This window comes from Podarcis cretensis (genome assembly GCF_951804945.1).
Source record: "Podarcis cretensis genome assembly, chromosome: 1".
In the NCBI taxonomy this organism is placed as follows: Eukaryota; Metazoa; Chordata; class Lepidosauria; order Squamata; family Lacertidae; genus Podarcis; species Podarcis cretensis.
In genome coordinates this window covers 19,989,107-20,008,670 of record NC_137170.1, presented here as the reverse complement: position 1 = coordinate 20,008,670, position 19,564 = coordinate 19,989,107, and the positions used below count along the sequence as shown (strand labels likewise).

Here is a 19,564-nt window from a genome sequence, read left to right as displayed (position 1 = left end):
ATAGATGAGGTGAAGGATTGGTATCTGAAGCATTTAAGGACAATTCAGGCAGCAAGATTTCTTGGGCCAGTACCAAAGTTATTACTGCTGTGAAGGGGCAACAGAACTTAGAAAGAGCAGTGTGTGCCTACACTGTGACAGCCCTGCCGATTTTAGCTTCAATTTCTGCGACCCATGCAGGCTCCCTGCACAATTAAGAGTCCTGGAAAAGAAGGGTTCTGAATCGCACAGGGTGCTTCCACAAATAGAAAAAGGATCCCCACAGCACTAGAACATTTTGATGAATTTTCATGAGGACTTATAAAAATAATAAAAAATCACAAGCTGATGTGGAACTGAACTTCAGATGGGGGGGGGAGAAACCCCAAGAAACTGTAATTGGCATGTTCACACATACACACACAGCTGGAAAAAATTCACGTTGAACACAACGCCAAATTATACTCTGCCCTAAGCAACAATAATTTGTCATGTATGGACCTTTTGGTTTGTTTTCCTCAATTTAATCCACGGCCCTTCTCTCTCAAAGTGGAGAGCTGTAAGCCGGTTTACAAACAGGAGCAGAACTATTTTCCCATGACACAAACACTACTTTCCTCCATCAGCCCTTAATTGCAGAGGAAGTTTACTGCACTTTTCTCGCTGGTTTAGGCTTGCACTAAGTATTGCACTAAGGGAAAAGTCTGGGGCTTTTCTGTCATTGGCAAGGCCCTAAGGCTCACCAGGCAGGAGTGGGTTTCCTCCACTGCTTCCCCCGCCACAACTTACTGGTGGCCAATTTGAATGCGGAGCCCTATACACAACACATCCTCCTTCTGTGAGATAGCTTTAACATAGTACCTCCAGGCTCTGCCATCCCAGAATGCCGTGCGACACCCTGGCAGTAGTTCAGCTGAAGACTAAACATTTGGCTCGCTGACAGCAGAGCTGCCAAGAGTTGGCAACAGGAGACTCAAAGGGAAGCAGCAGGCTGCTAAACCCTTTCACATTTTTAATTAGATCCACACACCCATGTCTTTGAGCTATCATAAATATACAGATGACACAGAGAACATTATTTAGGGGGTAAAACACACACACACACACACACACATGCACACACACACACACATGCGCGCACACACATTGTGCTGTGGTATCTCTTACCTTATTAAAATAATTTACCTACAGCGAGGTGGGGGAGGAGAGGGAGCTGTGTGACATTTCGCACCGATCGCTGCCTGTGACTACAGTACATTTTATCCTGCCTGCCTTGTATGTACGCAGGTCTCTGGAATAACTGACACCTAGACTTAGGAGCTGCAATAGCATCGCCAGGAGAGGGCATTATCAGCACCAACTCTAATATGTAATTTCCCAGCAGAACGATAGATCCAAGCTTTAAGTATTCTTGAGTGATATTGTTGTTAATCCTCCTTATTCCCTTTCTCGCTCCTGCTATCCGAACTTTCCCGGAGACACTGAAAGGAATGCAGGGGATTGTAATTTTTTTTTTTTTAGCTTTCCTCCGGAATCCCTGCTCACACACCTTACCAGATCCTTCCTTTCTTTCTTTTATCTCCTTTCTGCAGAGCTTGCCCTCTCGGAGTTAGTTTCAAGAAGAGAGTGCTTAAAATCAGTAGGGGTTTTGAGTGACCTGTGTGTTAATGTCAATGTGAAACTTCTTAGAACATGACAGTACAGCACAAGCGGCTACAAGCATCTCCAAATTAAATGTCCTTTGAATTCTAACTGCATTGTCATCTTCTTGTTTTCTCCTTGTTTACTTGGTTTTCAAACCATGCACATTTAATATAGGGCATGTTAGGATTGACACGAGTTTTTCCTAAATTCAATTTAAAAAATGGGGTTTGTTTCTCATGTGAAACGTATTAAGAATCTGAAGGGAAAATGTTTGTGTGGAGGGAATGTTCTTGCAAAAGTCTCAGGATGTTCATGTGTCTAAGTGCTGCCAAGTGGTAACTCTGCACCCATGAGTGCCTGCAACAGTGTTGGGGAACTTTTCACCTGGAACGTCCATCAGCCTCGGCCAGCCGACCTCAGGGATGATGGGAGTTGAAGTCTAGCAACATCTAGAGCAGTGTTTCCCAAACTTGGGTCTCCAGCTGTTTTTTTGGACTACAACTCCCATCATTCCTAGCTAGCAAGACCAGTGGTGAGGAGGGATGGTGGGAATTGTAGTCTGAAAACAGCTAGAGACCCAAGTTTGGGAAACACTGATCTAGATGGGGATAGGTTCCATCTCTCTGGCTTATGTGGCCACCAAGCTTTGCCTGAACTGAATTTAAAAGTTACTACAGAGATTCTTCCACAGGTAAAGCATCTCGGTTATATAGTTTCAACAAGGAAAGCTTGTTTCCTGTATTTCCAGGCAATTGTGTAAAGCAAAATTGCAACAAAATTTGGTAGCCTCTTCATGGACAAAACATTTGGGAATTTTCAAAGCAGGCCAAATGAGTTTTGAGAGAAATCATAAACAGTGTGGGGGTTTGGGGGAATTTGAGGGGAGTGAAGGGATACACCCTGAAATATACTCAGAGTCGCAAAGTGATTTCATGCTCTTTATTCAGCTCATAGTGGTGAGGAGGAATGAATGAAAGTCCCCTCAAGGTATCTGCTTTATATACATTATTTACACAATGGGCTGCACATGATTGGCTAATTCCGGAATTCTACTGTAAGCCAATCAGGTTGTGGATTCACTTCTATCTGGAGCATGATTGGGTAGTTCCTGCCAACCAATCATACTGCTGCATTGTTCTAGGACCAATCAGGCTGCTGCCTTTTGGATCCTATTGTTCTAGGGCCAATCAGACTGCTGCAGTTTGGATCCTATTCAACCCAGTAAATAACACACCCCATCCCTGGTTAGTTGCCAGATTTGCCTGAAGCAAATTTCAGCACAAACTTAAAGGTTCCCCTTAGTGCAAAGCATTCAAATAATCCTGAAAGAAACCAAAATTACAACCACCTGCTTGTCCATTTTTGATGGATACGTTTCAATGTTTGCTGCCTGAGTGAGGAAGTATGCTTAGATCACTCTTGGGGGGGGGGGGTATTCCTTGGACTCAGCTGATTGGAGCAATTGCAAGCCTGTGTCCCAGTGACTAGCTTTGTGGTCTTTTTTGAGCAGTTATGGGCTACCTTTACTTCTGGAAAGTTTGAGAAATATTATGCAAGGCTCCATTCTTTAGCTTCCAAGTTGACTTCAATGTTCTAGTTAGGGTGGTCAATTTTGCACTCACTGTTGGAAAAAAAAAATGCACAATGGAGAAATAATTCCTATAATTTAAGGACATAAATAGTGCATGCTACCCTAGAAGAGAATACTGTGAGCAGGTGACCTGTAGGTGAGCAACTTCAAGGTCCCTGTGCTCCTTTTTTTTTGTAGAGTTCTTTATCTTTTACCTCATTTAAATAGAGTACACCTTCAGAGCACTGTCCTCTGTTATCCTTTCGGAATAGAGGGTTGTCCTCTTTAAAGCAGTATGACGTAGCCCCCATAGCGTTGGTAGATATTTAAAGCCCTAGTGCTGGTAGATATTGAAAGTTAAGCAGGGCCCTGTCACGCCACCCCAATACTTTCCTTAGACCAGCAGATTGAGTGTTGATCTGCCTCCCATCCTTTGTGTCAGCAAACAATAGTGTCCTACAGGACAGGTTGCAGATTTGTGGGGCTACAAATAAAATTAAAGAAGCTCATTTTGTTGTTGCTGCTGCTGCTGTTTTGACCCGGAAAGCTGACATACAGTGTAACCTTGCATCTCCCTTGTTATGAAGTCTTCACATCGCTGTTCCGAACAGAAACTGTAGCTGTATCATCAACCTGCAGCAAGAAAGAGACAAGCACAAAGCATGTTTGTTACTGGGACCCCCAAGGGGTTGAGTTTTCCTTCTTGTACTTTTCCTAATTTTAAAGAAAATTTAACAAGGAAATGAAATACTTGAAATGCTGGGAGGAAATGAAGGATCACATGCAATCCTGCCTCTGAGCACAAATTTTATAAATAGACACTCTGGCAAACATCAAAGAAATTGCTGCAGAGAGAAACTAACTGATCATGTATATTTTACATTGCCCGTTTATTCTGAACAGAGTTAGCCCCATACTGCCAGTTAACTCTGAAAGAGCAAGTAAAACACTGCCCACTTGGGACATTAGAAAATTCTCTTCTCCTTTTCCCCCCAGTCCATATGTATTCTTCCTCCAATCCATTAATTGAACATAGACGCACTTTACATAACCTGTATACATAATCTGAAAAACATGGGCAAAATGAATTGACCTAAGCTAATGAAATATTCATAGAGGCATCTAGAGGCAAGGAAACCAAGGGCACTAATGGGACAAAATAAAGTAGCTGAATGTAAGAAAAGCCTTGGTGTTGTTGTTTAGTCGTTCAGTCGTGTCCGACTCTTCGTGACCCCATGGACCAGAGCACGCCAGGCACTCTTATTTTCCACTGCCTCCCGCAGTTTGGTCAGACTCATGCTGGTAGCTTTGAGAACACTGTCCAACCATCTCGTCCTCCATCGTCCCCTTCTCCTTGTGCCCTGAATCTTTCCCAACATCAGGGTCTTTTCCAGGGAGTCTTCTCTTCTCATATGAGGTGGTCAAAGTATTGGAGCCTCAGCTTCAGGATCTGTCCTTCCAGTGAGCACTCAGGGCTGATTTCCTTCAGAATGGATATGTTTGATCTTCTTGCAGTCCATGGGACTCTCAAGAGTCTCCTCCAGCACCATAATTCAAAAGCATCAATTCTTTGGCGATCATCCTTCTTTATCAAGCCAAAAGCCAATGTAGCCCAGCATCTTGTTCTCACAATTGCTTTTGTTGAACTCATTCCCAACTTTATGAAACCTTTTCTTCTGAAAAAAACCCAGTGAAGTTTGAATGCTCCTTCAGCAAGAGAAATGTGTGTCGCATTCTCCGTTTAGTTACTCATGTTCTCTGGAACCAACATGGCAGTCACATTCTAAACCAGGGATGCCCAACTTCTGCATTCTTGAGGGCCACCCCTATTTCCAGACGAAAAGGAACCAAAAGAGTATTTTGTCACTCAACCACATGTTTGGCTCTATAGCAGGCATGGGGAAAATGTGGGCATCCAGAATTCTAACTCCCCTCAACCCCAGTGAGTCAGTGATTGTGGGAGTTGTAGTTCATTGATAACTGGAGAGCCAAAGGTTTCCCACACCTGCTCTGTAAGAAAGCTCACACCACCCGCATACCCCCTCAACACATTATTTCTCTACCGTTTGGAATGGTGACTGAAAGGAAGATGGATTTCAGACCAAGATGGAGAACTGAGGCAGTGGGGAAAGGCCAAAAGTCAGAAGGAATGCTAAGAGTATAGTTAAGTCTTGAAAATGGAGGCAGGGGGACTCTCATAAATCCTCAGAACCATGCTGGCCAGTTGGTTCCCTTCCACCCAAAAGGATGCTAAGGAAGTAGTCGTTGTTTCAGTCAATAGATTTCTGAAGTGAAAATTGCATAGGTATTTCCTTAGCCATAAAAAAAAGGAAAGGAAAGGAAACAGGGAAAAGATCTGCCTCTAAATAGTAGATGTCTGTTTCTTATTATTAAAGATGCAAAAACCAGGAGCTAATTTCATTGAGACTAAAACAATTTATCCCTCTGGCTAATCTCTTGCTGGAAGGAAACCATCTCAGGTGGGTAATGTTACTCAAACGAGTAACATTTCATGTCTTGACCATCATTTGACACAGAGCAAAACAGTAAGCATCTAATTAGTACCATGGAAATCTGGCTCACATATGTGTAAGCGCTGAACTCTTTAAAGAAACCATACTGGTTATGAAGCCCCGAAAATAAAACATATGAGACTGAAAGAGGCTCAACTCCTTCTCACTTTTTTATTTTTCTTGAAGGAAATAATCTCCTTTTTCGCATTTGTAATGAAAGCAGCAGAGTTTAAGGATAGAGAAGAATTTTGTATAGCTCCACATTTTTCGATGACCTAACCTAATTTGTGTTGGAAATGCAACAGCAGAGATCATTCCGTGTGTAAGTAGAGGACTAGCATGTGTGGCTTTGTTTTGTTTCATCTTCATCAGAGATCTCTTCTTGTGTTCCCATGTATAATACGTGTTTTATCTCTCCCCGTGATACTGAGGGAGGAAATCAGACAGTGTCAACATAGGGAGAAGAAAGATGGACAGGTAAGCATTGCCATGGCTCTCTGTCCTTGGTACCTACCCTGGAAAAGTCGAAGAAATAAGCAAAGCAACATAGAAGGCAGCTTTGGCAACTCCACCCAAGCAATCTGGCCAGCTGCCCAGGGCCCTGGCACTGCGAAGGGGCCCACAGGCATCTTTCTGCATGGGCCCTGACACAGCTCCTTCTGTCAGGATGAATGTGAACGACACAGCAGCTCACAAAGCCAAATGCAAGAACAAAAGTAAATTATCAGCATGCCCTGAATCTCTGATGCTGTTCCAAATCTTGGACCCCACTGGCAACAGAGGCTGAAATTTTGAAGGTCTTTTCCTCAAGGCCCATGGATTCCTGGAGCTGGGCCTTATAGGAGGGCGTGCAGAGAGGGTAAGGAAATCCAATATGGAATCAATGGAACAGTTACTGCTTCTTCCATCTATGCTAGGACTAAGAGTAACAGATGGACCACACGCTGCATCCAAGACGTCAAGGCCTTTCCTACAGCCACCACAGGGCAACTCACCATGAGCCAGTCATTGTGGATGGAGACTGCAGACCATGAGTTGGCCCAGTCTTGCTTTAAGGGGCCTGGATGCCTAAGGAATGGATTGCTGAACCACCTGTTCAATGGAATGGTGAGCCAGTCAATTGCCGTTCCAGCATCAAAAAATGACAGGGTAACATGAGAAATGATCACACTGTGTCTCATACACTCCATTTAAAGCAGGAATGGGGAAGCTGTCTCCAGATGTTTTGTTGGATGACTACAACTCCCATCATCCCTGACTATTGGCTGTGCTGGCCGGGGTCGATGGAAGTTGGAGTCCAACAAGATCTGCCTGAAATGCTCCTTTGGATGTTACTTATAATGGCACAGGAATAGTGTCAACATAATTCTTTCCAGCTTATTGTAACAGTGGTGGAAGTCCATGTTGTGGGGAGTACTTCACTTTCTACATCAGCCTAGACACTTTTGATTACAGTGGTAACTCTGGCTACAAACTTAATTCATTCCAGAGGTCCATTTGTAACCCGAAACCATTCTTAATATGAGGCGCGCTTTCGCTAATGGTGCCTCCTGCTGCTTCCTCGCCGCCGGTGCACGACTTCCGCTCACATCCCAGGGCAAAGTTTGCAAAAAGTGGCATCTACTTAGTGGAGCTCATAATTCGAAGCATTCGTAAGGAGGGAAGTACGTGACACGAGGTTCCACTATATTCTTGTCATGGATATCTGGTGTTTTTTGAGAAGTAGTCACATGACAGGCACTCCCATGCCTCTAAAAAAATTGGACCAATCACACAGGGCCCCCAGAAGTTTGATGGTCTATTGACCCTGTGCCACCACTGTGATTGCTTTTTTCCGCTGCCACTAACCCGTCTCTCCTCACGGGTACACACAGAGTCCAGTCAGTTGGTATCATTAACAAATAATCAAGTTTATTTTATAGGCATGAACAAGCTTATGGTTTCAGTTAATTTTTCTTGGCAGTTTCTTAATCTTAGTTCCTTAACTGTCCTATTCATTCCTAACAACTTCACACTGATTATTCCCAACTATCTATCTGACTCCACCTAACAATTCCTCTCACTCTCTCACAATACAACTCTAACAAACCCACACCTAATCCTCCCTCTTCCTTCTTCAGCTCCTAAACTGACTTTCAAAACCTCCCACTCTAACTTTTACTCCCCCCTTGCATTCCCACTGGCCAATCACATTCCCACTCATTTAACCCTTTCCTAATGACCCACCTAGGAGGCAAACGCCACACCCTGCAGTGCAGGAATCCTTTTTGCCCAGCGAGAGGCTTAAACACATGACCCTGAGATTCAAGTCCTTTCAACTAGAAGAAGTAGGAATCGGACCTGGAACCTCATACAAGCAAAGCATGTGCTCTACAACTGCAGTTACCAGTTATAAGGAAGACCTTAAAAAGATCCTGGTGGACCAGGCCAGTGGTCCATCTAACAGAGCATCCTGTTGTTGCTGTGGCCAGCCGAATGCCTCTGCGAAACCTGCAAGCACAAGAGCACTCTCCCCTTCCGAAGTTTTCAGCAACTGGTGTTCAAAAGCATCACTGCCCATGGAGATGGAACACATGGCCCATTGATGCACCACCCAGATCTAGTTTCATTTGGCTTCTTGCTGCCTTCCAGAAGGCAACCGGGTTGTTGTTGTTGTTGTATTTATTTGAGCTTGTGACTTTCTTATTCTTTATGAGCCACCTTGTGCTGAACATTGCCAGCATGTTTTAGTTATTGTAGAGGACAAGGCCAGATTAAGACCTTTACAGGCCTTAAGCACTTAAAAGACTTTGGTGCCCCCATATATATATCTAATTCAGCCAACATGACTAAGATAAAAATGGTCGGCATGGCGTGGGGGAAAGGGGTGTTGTTACATCTCCTGTGGGTGGGAACCATGCAAGTGTCTTAAAGAATATTTGGAACTTGTATTCCTGCTGAAAGGAACTAAGGAGTTCCTACAGAATGTTTCAGCAGACATTTGCCACTTTCCAGTATTTTTCTTCTGGACTAGGAGGATGAGGAAAAGAAGGTTACTAAAGTCCCTCAGTAAAGGTGACAAAGAGAGAAAGAGAGGAAGAGAGAGGAAGAGAGAGGGAAAAGGCAAATAAATACCATCAGAAGCTGTAGATTACATCCGCTTAAATAAAATAGATAATGTGTGCCCTGAGAGCTAACCTTTACCATACAAAGGAAGGTTATATTTCAGAGCTTATTTTCTTGCTGTGCTTATTTGTATTGAAAGTAATGTCGTTAATGCACAATGAAGGGGGGGAGAGACTTGACTACCCTCAGTATTTACTGCATTTCTGTTCTCAGAAAATGCTCCGAAATGCCACCGTGATAGCGAAGGTGGCTGAGGTGACTGTTCCCCCTGGAATGGGGGAGGGTTTTCCAGGTGAAAACATGCATTTTCTCCCCTGAAAAGTTGCTGGTGTTTCAGACTACCTTTTATTCTGTATCACCTTGCCTTTTGCACTGCGTTTTCAGCACAAACACCCCCGCTCCCAGTTTGGACTGACAGCAAAAAGTTGTTTCTCCAGTGGTCTCCTAGCCCTAGACCAGACTTTGTTATTCTCATTAACTATTATTTCAATTTGTGTGCCACTTTTCCAACCCGCACCCCACTGAAAGAAGCAACTCACAACACAACCATAATAAATGGATAATTACAATAGCAGTCTAATGCTAATTCCTAATATGACGATCCAGATAAAGAACTCATTTTGATACTATGGACATGAAAGCATTCTAAAAGAATATTAAATTGTTCAGGTCCACGACTGCACCATAAAGAGACTGGTTGAGAATAGACCATCAATCATTAAAACACATCAATTGATATCAGTTCATTAAAATATATAAACCAGAATCGGATATGATAAACATTTCCGGAGGAGTCAGATTTTATAACCAGCAACCAGCTGGTTATAGCAATAATATAACTTGGCTCAGTTGGTAGAGCATGAGACTCTTAATCTCAGGGTCCGAGACTCACACTGGGCAAAAGATTCCTGAGTTGCAGGGGCTTGGACATCATGGTCCTTTCTAACTCTATGATTCTATACCCTAAGAATATTTAGCATTTGCATAGCACCTATCCTGAACTTTATATGTGCTTCCCTATCAGCAATCTGTACAACTGTGTAAGGTAGACCAGTTTATCTTCCCCATAGGTGAGAGAGTAGAGGCAGAGACAAAAATAATTGTGGCTTGCCTATGTTGTGATTCCTTCCAGGGCCGTCTTTACCCAGGGTGCAAGGAGTGCGGGGCACCCGGAGCCAAATTCTAGGGGGCACCAGGCACTCATCCGCTGAAGCCTCCTAAGCTCTTAACTATCTACCTGTCATGAAATAAAAAAATAATTTTGATCAAGCTAGAAGAACAAAATGCATATATACAGTGATACCTCGGGTTACATACGCTTCAGGTTACATACACTTCAGGTTACAGACTCCGCTAACCCAGAAATAGTACCTCGGGTTAGGAACTTTGCTTCAGGATGAGAACAGAAATCGTGCTCTAGTGGCGCGGCAGCAGCAGGAGGCCCCATTAGCTAAAGTGGTGCTTCAGGTTAAGAACAGTTTCAGGTTAAGAACGGACCTCCAGAACGAATTAAGTACTTAACCCGAGGTATCACTGTAACTAGGTATTACCAAAATGTATACCTACTGTTTCACTAAAGGACTTTCGACTTTGTGCGCTCATTTACCAAAGATGCACTATGCCAGCGGTGGTGCTTCTCATTCACAATGGCGGCACCTTTCAGACTCAACAACGGCACTTGTCATTCACAACAGCACCAAGCATGCAAAATTAGGGGCGCATCTTTGCACCCCGGCAGCACATATGCTAAAGACAGTGCTGATTCCTTCACTCTCTTAGCTACTTTTATACAGGGCAAAGTATCCTCTGGCACACCCTATCCTAAACGGGTCGGCCCCTGCATATGGATTTCTCTGGCAGGCAGGTATGACCTGCCCTATTAAGTGCCCCCCGGTACCCCACCCCTCTGGGAACTGCAGGATGTATAAAATGGCAGCTGGCAGCCCCAGCCCAATGAGTAGGGAAGGGATTGCATACACCCCCAATTTGAAAGCACCCCAATGAAAACACCTCTGTCCCCACGCTCCCCACAACCAGATATTTTGTTTTGAAATCCGCACCCAGTGAATAGCCTTGCTAAACGGAAGGCACTGGGCATTCAGTGGGGAGAGGAAATCCAAGTTGCTCACTTCAGAGGCTGGGTCCCTTTCCTGCTCATTAAGTGGCTGGAGCATGGAATGCGCAGCTCTTTCACCAAGTCCTCCGCTGTGGTGCCCTCTGGACACTGTGTATTACCAGGTCTCCTCTGGTGGTTTCAGCACTGTGTATTATTTGAGGGTAAGCTAATCCCACAGCAATTCATCTCCGTCCAGGTATGCGCATACCTCTTTCCCACATAAAGGCATCTGAGTAGCTCTTTGAAGTCATTACTGACCCTCAGGGGGCAGAGGAAGTCCCTGCTGCGCTGTTTGTGCTTTTTCATAATGTATTAAATGTTCCCGATCATTTCCTTTGTGCGGACAAAGACATAATGAAGCTCGAGGCTGGGTTCGTCTGCGGAATTCTGCCTTCTGCCTTTACAAGTGAAGAAGCACAGCTGGCAGGAGGAGAGAGAGAGGGGGGTCCAGAAAGGAAGGATGCTAGGCGATAGGATGGGCCAGGAGCTGGAGAAAGGGGGCAACTGGACTCATTATCGGTGCCCCCTTCTCCATGAGATAGCCTGTGACATGTTACAAAAGCATCCAAGCCAGCGACAGTGGTTGTCAGATTGTTTTAGAGATCAGGAGTGGCATCTGAAATTGGCCTGCATTGCATGGGAACAAAATGTGACATCAAACTAAGCCTGTGTACGCAGCCCTGCTTGACTGCATAGGGGTCTTGTGTTGGGGAGAGGAGAAACGTGAGCTGTCTTTATAGATTGGAAGTACTTTCCCTGCACCACTTCCAGGTTCCTTGTCACTCATAATATCCGATGAAATGCTTCATGAACCAATCATGCAGCTGCCCTGAAAATCTTCCAGAGGAGCTGTCAAACACCCTATTAACACACTTACTGACACTGGCCACAGATGACTGTCTTTCTAACATGCCAGACTCAAAGTATAAATAGTTTTGTTGTAGGATTTACTCAGCACAATTCAATATTAAAGCCCTAAATAAATAATGCCACATTTTTATTTTAAAACATTAAAAATGAAAATCTGTATGGGCTCAGCTCGGGAGAATTCTTTCATTTAGCCAGAAGATTTAGACCTGTCTTGATTGTTCACATCTAGTTGTGGGGAGCAGAATGGATGTTGCACACCCACATAATATAAACTCCGGTTTTTAGATGACTCCAGCACAAACTTTTTTCACATTGCCAAACTACTAATAGTCACTTCTCCTGAAGCAGCCACACTGATCTTTAATATTCCATGACCAATTCTTCTCCCCCAGAAGTCGTGATATTTATGAACATCCCATGACACCACAGCACCTCAGCCTGTCATTGTTAGTCATTCTGCCATTCTTTAGAAGGAAGTTTAAGTTGTAAACACACAGGGGCACTGCTGTTTGACGGGCACCATTTCAGTATAGGACTCCTTTTATTTTAGAGGGAATTAGGAGAATTTTCACACCAAAGCTAATAGGAATGGCTGTGCAATAACAATTGAGGGGGGAAAAGAATACTGAGTTAAAATTTTAATTATGCTGCAATCCTATACTTTCTTGGGGGGAAATTCTGTTGAAATCAGTGTTACGCATTTCAGGATGAAGGAATGTGGTTAATAACATAGCATTGATATGAAATATAGAATTGTTTTGATTGGTAAAAGTGTAATATGGGAGACAGAGAGCTCCCCCTATCCCGCTAATCAGAATTTAGTTCTCACATCCTTTCTTTTTTAATAAATTTTATTAATTTTGGAAATGTATAATTGAAATTAATTATGATTTGGTATGATTTGATATTGTAATAATGTGGCCCATATTGCAGTGTTATTAATGAAAAATAATAATTCTCACATTCTGTGCCTCCATCCCACAAATGTATTTCTAGGTGCCCTCGTTGTTTTGAAGGGAGGCTTTTCAATCGCCATCCCCTCCATTTTGTAACTACATTTAAAGTTAATAGTAGCCTTCAGTCCAACAGAACCAGGGCACACAATAATGGTTCAATGCAAGTAAAAATTCGAAGCAAATGTGGGGCTTCCTTACTAGGTGAAACACCTGGAGATGATGAGGAGAACAAAGAGATTTTCAGTTGATTGTCAGCATTTTCCAGTGAGGTTAAAAAATGTGACAAGATGGTTGCCTAAGGTTTCGTGTTAAAGCAGGGCTGAGGAGAACCTGTAGAACTCCCAATGTTGTTAGACTCCAACTCCCACCAGCCCCAGTCAGCATGGCCAGCGGCCAGGGATGATGGGACTTGTAGTGGAGGACCACAGTGTTCCCACCCTAACTAGAATTTTGAGGTTCTTCTTCAAGTGAGTCTTCTGAGAAAGCAGAATAATTTCTAACTCTCTATTAATATTAGGCAGCAGACACCTTCATTGCACTGTTTCTGGCACCCGTTGAAAGCTTTTTTTTTTGTTTTGTTTAGACAACCCTGCCCAGCTGTATGTGTGTATATAGTTTACTATTTTCAATGTCTGTTTTTAATGAATATTTTATATTAGCTTATGTAAACAAGCTTCCTTTTTTATTAACTGCAATAAAAATCCTGCAAAATAAATAAAATATAAGTGCCTCCCCTAATTCACCACCAAAGAAGTGTTGGATTTGGGGAGGGGCATGGCCAGCTCAACATTAAATAAAACTGCAGAACTTTCTCATCCCAAAATAAACAGACAAACTGTTGGTCTTTCATATTTTTTTCCTGAGTAAGAGTCTTCAGGCTTACAGGGGCTGCGCGCATGGCCACCCATTTAAAACACATTTTGCCCCCAAATAATTTACAGAGCTACAATCTTGTGATTCTCTAAGAGCTGGATGAGATGTCAATGTGCCTTAACTGTATTGTGTGTACGCAGCCTGGGACTGAAATGAATCCATGGAGCCAGTTGCAGAGAAAATTGTGAACTCTAGCCAACTGACTCCAGAATTATATTTCTTCCCCTCAACTCTCCTGTTGTTTATTTTACTAGGGGGCAAATGAAGTACACAAGTGCTTAAGCCCCGAGAAGGCATTCATTTCACATCTCCCCCCGCCTCCTCAAGATCCAATTTATTCTATTACTAAATAGTGCCAAAGGTAATGTATTTAAAAGAGATGTTGAAGTGATCAGGTTAAAATTTATGTTCACTAAAGGAAAGAGGTGGCTTAATTGAATTGGCGCACTTAACTCATTAACCCTTTGCCTCTAGGACTAATAAGGATGAACTCCTCATTGCTAATAATCACAAAGGTACAAAGTTGCGCTTTTCATCCCTGCTTGGGAAAAAAAGCGAGAGGGAGGGGAGGAGGCATAAAAGGGAGGGAGGGGGAGAGAGAATGAGAATATGCTCAGCCGGATGGACTTTGCTTGCTTGTAAAATCTTGAAATGAAGTGCATGAATATGAATTCTTCCCATTTGAAGTGCAAGTATGTTGAGGAAGTTGGTACCTTTCCTGGCAGCCTAAATGCATTGCCAGCCACAGAGGTTGTGTGTCCCATGCTGGTTTCTCTGGCTTCACCAGTTGCATGCCCTCCAACATTTCTCCGAGGAAAATAGGGATGTCCTATTCCACAATCATCATCATCCTTTTTATAATTTATAAAGTTGGAAGCCGCTCAGGGTGGCTTCCAACATCTATAAAACCATAATAAAACAATAAAATTAAAAAGCTTCCCTATACAGAGCTTCCCTATACAGACCAAACCTAGACAGCATCTTAAAAAGCAGAGACATCACCTTGCCAACAAAGGTCTGTATAGTAAAAGCTATGGTTTTCCCGGTCGTGATATGTGGAAGTGAGAGCTGGACCATAAAGAAGGCTGATCACCAAAGAATTGATGCTTCTGAATTATGGTGCTGGAGGAGACTCTTGAGAGTCCCATGAACTGCAAGAAGATCAAACCTATCCATTCTGAAGGAAATCAGCCCTGAATGCTCACTGGAAGGACAGATCCTGAAGCTGAGGCTCCAATATTTGGCCACCTCATGAGAAGAGAAGACTCCCTGGAAAAGACCCTGAAGTTGGGAAAGATGGAGGGCACAAGGAGAAGGGGATGACAGAGGATGAGATGGTTGCACAGTGGTCCCAAAGCTACCAGCATGAGTTTGACCAAACTGCAGGAGGCAGTGGAAGACAGGAGTGTCTGGTGTGCTCTGGTTCATGGGGTCACAAAGAGTCGGACACGACTAAACGACTAAACAACAACAACATACAGAGCTGCCTTCAGGTGTGGTATAGTTTTTTATTGCCTTGGCTTGGGGGTTGCATAACTCCATACCCTCCAACACTTCTCCTATGAAAATAGGGATGTCCTAAAGTAAAGCAGGACAATCCAGGATCAAATCAGAAATGGGAATAGCTTCTGTAAATCCGGGACTGTACCTGCAAAACAGAGACACTTGGAGGGTCAGCAGCTGTGATGTGGACATGCAGGGACAGCCAAGCACTGGCATGGAATGAAATCACTGGTACATAGATAAGTGGGACCTGCCACACCATGCACTTTAAGGGCATTGCTCCCCCCAAAGCATCCTGGGAACTGTGGTTTACTCCTCAAAGAGATAAAATTCCAAGTACCATTAACAAACCACAGTTCCCAGGATTCTCTGGGGAAAGCCGGCTTTTAAGAAGTTTAATCAGGACATTCTTCCCCAGTGTGGTGAGATGTATTGGGTTCTCCCCCCCCCTTAAATTATGATAATTATTTCTAAATTGGCATCTAGTCACATAAATTAGCATATGCAAATTGGTGTCCTCTTTCCGCCTCCATTTCTAGTGATGCATTTGCACTCCTTTTTTGGCAGTGTGGAGATTCAACTTTGATATAACTAACATTGCAAAAATAAAAGACGCCAGTACCTCTGCTAAATCTTGCCCTCATCAGATCTTGCTCTGTCAATCTCTGGTTTTTAGCAGAGCACCTAATATTTCCAAAGATGCTTTCTACCTGCTAGTATCTCTCCTGCGCCTGACTTACTTTCTGAAGATTCTCTAATTATATTTCCTTAAATCAACCTTTAGCCTGTCCCAACGCTCAAATGGCTAAGCTGTCACAATTAATGCTCCTTTCAAAGGGCATCAAATAAAAAAACTTTGCTTCCTGACAAAAAGGGGGAAAATCTATAAGATGAAACCAAAATGTATTCCATTAGAGAGCTACAGAGAGAATGAACTCCAATTAAGCTGGACTTAGAGATCAAATTCGCATTTGGTAGGTCAAGTTGAAAATCAGGATACTTTCTCTTCATTCAAAACTGATTTATGAAAAGTCTGGGATTCAGTGTCCCCAAAATGTTGGTCTTTGGGGGGGGGGGGGGAGTAATTTAGGGCCAAACTACAGTTAACATTGGCAGGGCAATTCAATACATGCCTACTGAGAAGTAAATCCTGTTGAATTCAACAAAGTTTGCTCCTAACCTAAACAATGTGAAGTTGTATCTTCTCTTTTTTTAAAAAAGTAAAATAACATCTGCTGCTATCAGCCTCAAATCAGAATTGGGGCTTTAACCCTTTCCTCTACACTATGTTCCCAATAATTTTTATATTTGGCTGTCTGCATGGAGGTGGGGGTGGGGGTGAGGACTTTTGTCAGAACTGCAGCGCAGGAAGGAAGGATTAACAGTCTTCTTCTTTCTTTGGCGATCACTCGTAGCTGAGTAAGATTGTCTTCCATAAACACAGTTTTAACAATGAGTCCGTAAGGGACTGTGGAGGCCAATCCTTCCACAGTGGGGACATTGGTTTCTGGGCGGGAGTTGATCACAGTGTGGATTTGCCAAGTGTGCCTTCCTCTTAGCACATTTCTCCCTTGCATCCTGAGTTCAAGTGACACCTTTGGTAAAGGCTGCTCTCCAACTGGAGCGCTCACAGGCCAGTTTTTTTAGATTTGCCTTGAGACAGTCTTTAAACCTGGTTAAGAGCGGTGGACTCGTAATCTGGTGAACCGGATTCGATTCCCTGCTCCTCCACATGCAGCTGCTGGGTGACCTTGGGCTAGTCACACTTCTCTGAAGTCTCTCAAGCTCACTCACCTCACAGAGTGTTTGTTGTGGGGGAGGAAGGGAAAGGAGATTGTTGGCTGCTTTGAGACTCCTTAGGGTAGTGATAAAGCAGGATATCAAATCCAAACTACTCTTCTTCTTCTTCTTCTTCTTCTTCTTCTTCTTCTTCTTCTTCCCCTGCTTCAGAAATTCTGAAGAAGTTTTTGTATACCCTGTTGGAAGTCTTCCAGAGTGGCTGGGGCAACCCAGTCAGATGGGCAGGGTACAAAACAATTATGATGCTGCTGCTATGAGATCGCTGGCCAACCTGCTGCAGGTCCCTAGAAGAGGCATGGGAAATGCATGGGAGTTGCTGAACTACAATTCCCATTATCACTGGCCACTTGCTTTCCAGGGCTGATGGGAGCTGTACTTTGGCCACATCTGGATGGCTACAGGTCCCCACACCTGCCCTAGAGCTTCAGAGGTTATGGGCTAGATATGCTTTATGCTATTCTCAGTGCTTCATTCAAGCGTAAGTTTCCACAAATCTACGAGGCAGCAATATAAACACAAAGGTGTTGCCTGCTTGCTGGGAAAATATGTGGTCTTTCTTTTCAATTGTGAAAGAGGATTTGCACGTTTGCAGTAGGCCCTGCTGAGCCCGAGTCACTCGCATCAGATCTACTTCCCCTTGCCAATCACTGTAATAAACATGGGGGGGGGGGGCTTCAGCATCATTATTATCATCACCTTGTTATTGCTGCTTCCTCTCCCCACCACCACCACCCCAGAACATTATGATATATTACCCCATTTCAGTGCAGTTTATGTTATTACATAAGTACTTCAAATGACAAACTCAAGCATACCAGGGTATCCCTGCAAAGCGCCACATAAACCGTAAATCATATTAGGATAATTTGGAGCCTTGAAAAGATTCAAAGGTTTCAGAGTGGCTCAAAAATATAACTTTCTGCTCCGCATACTTTACACGACACCACCTTGGTTCTGCAGTGTAAAAAGAGCAAAGATCGTCAACATATCCAAGGAGTGTTGATCACTTCCGTTTCTCATCATGTTTAATTTTTTTTTATTTCCATGGCTCATAGGAAGCTGCCTTATACCATTGGTCAGACCATTGGTCCACCTGGCTCAGTACTGTCTACACTGGCTGGCAGCATCTCTTGAGGGTTTCCGACACAGAACTTTCCCAGTTATCTGTGGAGATGTCTGGGATTGAACCTGACTGGTATTGCTACAGACTGTGTTTGTGGGGGGGGGGGTATCTCCTAAACCCTCAAAATTAATAAATGCTAGGATTTTGATTATTTGGGATGTGAAGGGGAAAATATAAGCTGCAGAGGAATTCCTGGGCTAGCTTATGCTAAAATGACCTGGCTAAGCTAGGGCCTTTCCCAGTAGTGATGTATGGAAGTGAGAGCTGGACCATAAAGAAGGCTGATCGCCAAAGAATTGATGCTTTTGAATTATGGTGCTGGAGGAGACTCTTGAGAGTCCCATGGACTGCAAGAAGATCAAACCTATCCATTCTTATGGAAATCAGCCCTGAGTGCTCACTGGAAGGACAGATCCTGAAGCTGAGCCTCCAATACTTTGGCCACCTCATGAGAAGAGAAGACTCCCTGGAAAAGACCCTGATGTTGGGAAAGATGGAGGGCACAAGGAGAAGGGGATGAGATGGTTGGACAGTGTTCTCGAAGCTACCAGCATGACTTTGACCAAACTGTGGGAGGCAGTGGAAGACAGGAGTGCCTGGCATGCTCTGGTCCATGGGGTCACGAAGAGTCGGACACGACTAAATGACTAAACAACAAAGCTAGGGCCATTAAGGTAAGGTTACCAGACGTCCCCGTTTCTCGGGGACAGTCCCCAGATTTACAAATCAGTCCCCATACAAAATCCATTGACGTTGAAAAGTGTCCCCGGATTCATTGAAAAAAATCTAGTAACCTTACATTAAGGAACAATAGAAGGCCATTGAGGGACATTGGCAAAGCAGGAGAACTATGCTTCCCAGGAAGCCGCCATCTTCTGCTTCGGCACTGGATAAGGTATTACCCAACTCTTGGGTGTGCGGCATGACCTGATCTGTCTCCCTCATGGCCAACTAATGAGGATGCTCAGGTGAGTGGTAGGCAGGATGGTTAAAGCTGCAATCCTAAACACTTAGCAGGGCAGCCTTTGCTAATTTGGGATCCTCCTGACATTTTGGACCACAACCCCCATGAGTTCCAGCCATGCTGCTCATGGGACTTGTAGTCCAACAATATCTGGAGGGCACCAGGTTGGCTGTACTAGGGAGTACACCCTGTTGGAGGCAGTGTGGCTTCCTTCCAAATAATCATACACAAAACTGCACAATAAATACAACAACTTGTACTGCAAGGTTGCACTTGTGGCCTCAGATTTCCAAAGGAGATTTCTCTGAATGTCACTAAAAGAAATGCATTGTTCTCTTTCTCACTTCCTTTTCCTATATGCATTTCTGTCAAGGGCCACTTAGTTTTTCAGAATTTTGCACCAAGAATCGGGAGGAAATCTCTTTTCCATTGAAATGCTAATGGGAGAGTAAACTGTATAATAAGACTGCATCCCCTTTGGGCTCACGTATAATTTACACATAAAATGAAACAGCACATGCCCTTGTTTCCTAGCAAATTTGTTTAAT

At 43.6% G+C, this 19,564-nt stretch overlaps 1 long non-coding RNA gene across 1 annotated transcript in view; it reads left to right on the top strand.

Moving 5' to 3' along the window:
• LOC307200906 overlaps positions 1 to 19,564 on the top strand; it is a 50,455-nt gene that overhangs the window by 19,401 nt on the left and 11,490 nt on the right. The gene's annotated exons all lie outside the window — the stretch shown is intronic.